The sequence below is a fragment of the Pteropus vampyrus genome, unplaced genomic scaffold (assembly GCF_000151845.1).
Source record: "Pteropus vampyrus isolate Shadow unplaced genomic scaffold, Pvam_2.0 Scaffold144, whole genome shotgun sequence".
NCBI lineage: Eukaryota > Metazoa > Chordata > Mammalia > Chiroptera > Pteropodidae > Pteropus > Pteropus vampyrus.
In genome coordinates, this window is record NW_011888925.1 from 3,723,004 (window position 1) to 3,725,906 (window position 2,903).

General features: G+C 40.5%; 1 long non-coding RNA gene across 1 annotated transcript in view; it reads left to right on the forward strand.

The window, feature by feature from the left end:
- Window positions 1-2,027: 2,027 nt before the first annotated feature.
- The window catches only part of LOC105297955, a 13,482-nt gene continuing 12,606 nt past the window's right edge, over window positions 2,028-2,903 (forward strand). Inside the window, exon 1 of the long non-coding RNA XR_896390.2 lies at window positions 2,028-2,898. This is a non-coding gene — a long non-coding RNA (uncharacterized LOC105297955). The remainder of the gene's footprint in view (window positions 2,899-2,903) is intronic.

Sequence of the window (2,903 nt, forward strand, 5' to 3'; positions counted from 1 at the left end):
TATGAGATGCTCATATATTTTCCAGTGTCATTTTTATTTCATGATGGTTTTGCCCACAGGAAAATTAAATGTACAATAGTTGAATTTCCAGTCTTCTTAGGACTTTGGGATTTTGCATCATACTTGGGATTTCTGCACTTGAAGAACATAAGAAAAATTCTTACTTTTTTTGGATAGTTTCATGGTTTCATTTTTTAAGTTTAAAATTTTAATGTATTTGGAAATTATTTGATATAAAGTATGAGGTAGATATCTAACTTTGTGTTCTAGATGGCCACTCATTGAGCACCAAGTTGAAACTAATAGCAGTGGAACTAAAGGGGTGAAAATAATGTTATTAAACATATCTCCTTTTCTGATTATAGTAAGGAATTTTATCACTTTTTTTGATGGAATGAGCAGGACATAGATGGCTTCTGTCTACTCTTAACAAACCCTCTTATCCAGGGGGAACCACTGCTTTAGACCAATTAAATCACAGCCTCTAGGGGTTGTGGGGAAGTGGGGAGAAACCAACCCCTGTTGTAAGTATGTGCCTAGAATGCTTTGAGTAATGTACTTGTTTTACTTTAGGGGGTGTTAGTCAGACTTGCTGTGATTGGCAGGTCCTCTCCAGGGATTCAGTCTGTAGGATTCGACCTACAGAACCTGCTGAAGGACTAGCGGTGCTTCCCAGTCCAGTTGCAACAATGCCCAGGACTTCCCTGTCAGGATTGAACCTACGGGGACCCACTCTGCCTCTAGGTGGATGAGAATGACATTTCTCACCTATTATTTCTCTGCCTTGTAGCACTTACCATGTCTGGTGGACAGCAGACAGGCCAATTTGGGGACAGATAATGTAAGTTTTAAACCCTTAACTTTTGAAAAAAAATTTCTTTGGCAAATTATCCTCATTGGCAATACCATACAAAGCTTATTTGTGATTTTTTGAACCTTATATTTGGTGAAAGAGCTCATTTTACTTGATTTGCAATAAGTAAATCTTCCATTCCATCTGGGTGCATTGCCATTCTGGCCTGTTCTTATGTTTGTTGTATTAAGAGCACCTTATTCTTGAATTAGGCTTTTAAGACCATTGGTAGCCTCTTAAAATATAGAAATTACCTGATTGTAAGACATACCCTTAGACTTGGAAAAAGTTATGGGCCCTTATGTTGGCCTAAGTGGATATCTTACCCCCCGCCCCAGGTTTCCTATTAGGTGGAAGACTTGCTGAACATTAACTCACCTGGCTATCTGTAATGCTTGTAGGTCAAAGTACAGGTTAGATGTTAGCAGACTTCTTAATTTGTGTGTGTGTGTGTGTGTGTGTGTGTGTGTGTGTGTGTGTGTGTGTGTGTGTTTCTTCCCTCTTGGCATCCAATTCTGGTACATTCTTTTGCTGCAACAAGAACAGCCTCCCCTCCACCCCCCGCCCCATTTTATTGTTTGACGGACTTTACATGGCTTGGTGTGTACAGACCAACATTCTTATTGGTTGGTCCAGTCATTCATCCGAGACTGATTTCTTCAGTAGTCCATATAACTTTGGATTTAGAATCAAATTAGGAACATAATTCACTTGCTTTACCAAAATAAATAATGAAATATAAACAGTACCTGGGCATCATCAAAAATCAAATTAGTCACAAAACAATTTCTTTGAACAAATTTCAGTTTTAGTGTTGGATCTCTCTTAAGATAGCGGATGGATAAGAAATTTAGCTGGCAGTATTTTCCACCTTTACCAAACGGGGAATGGGTATATCACAGTGGTAAACCATTCTTAAATACCAGTTGACGTAGAAGGGTGTTTTGTTTTGGAGACAGTCCTTCCTCTTAATCTCTTGAAATTTTCTTGTCCTTACCTCAGCCATTTTCTCTTTTTCCAACCCTTTTGATCCCACTGTAACATCTAGTCCATCGATGCCAACTTTCCATTGTCCCTCATCCTCTTAGATAGTCTCATTTCCTTACCCAACTTGAAATCCATAGCCAATAATTGCTGTTCCTTTGCCTACTCCATCATTTTCTCGCCAAGCCCTGGGGCTACCCAGTATACCAGCTTCATACTCGCTTGGCAAAACCACAGCCCAGATTAAATTCAGTTCACCTCACCTGACAGATGAGGCTGAGGGTAACTGGAGAAAAACAGTGATGAATCTCACTTTAAATGATCACAAACTGTAGACCCATAATTCTGCCAGTAAGTCAGAGACTAGGTCCCTGGTCCATTCCTCAGCCCTCGTGTTTACTCAGCTAATGACCTGCTTCATACATCACTGAGAAAACCGAAGCAATCGGAAGAGAAATTTAGCGTTCTCATCACACCTCACTTTCCAGCACCCTCACCCACATCACATTCTCTTGGTAACGGCTTCTAAGGCCGCTTGCTCGACTTCCATGTTCCTGTCTCCTCCGGTTCCTGTGGTTCTTTCCCACTGTTTCCTCCTGACCAGATCAATCTTACTAGCACTGCAAACATTGTCATCCCCATTTTAGAAAGTTTCTTGACTATTTCCTTTGCCAGTTAGCACCACTTCATTCCTTCCTTTTTGTAGCAAAACTCGAAAGCCTTTCCTATGGTTTCTGTCTTCAGTTATCACCTGCCATTTTCTCTTAAACCCTCTTTAGTCAGGTTTTACTCCTATTCCACAGGAATGTTGCTCGTGTTTCATGGTGCTAAGTCACGTCACTTTTTTAACTTAAAACATTATGTCCATTATGGTTGTGGTGGTCCCTCCGTGTTATCCTCATGACCCAAACTGATGGAAGTGCCACCATGTGAAGCTTACACTCCAGCCAAGACAGTGAACACAGTAAATAAGTCAGTTGTATGTTAGGAGATGAGAGCTTTGTATTGAAGGTGGAGTCCAATAAGGATTGGGAGAGCTAGAAAAATGTATGTGCGTGCAGGTTAC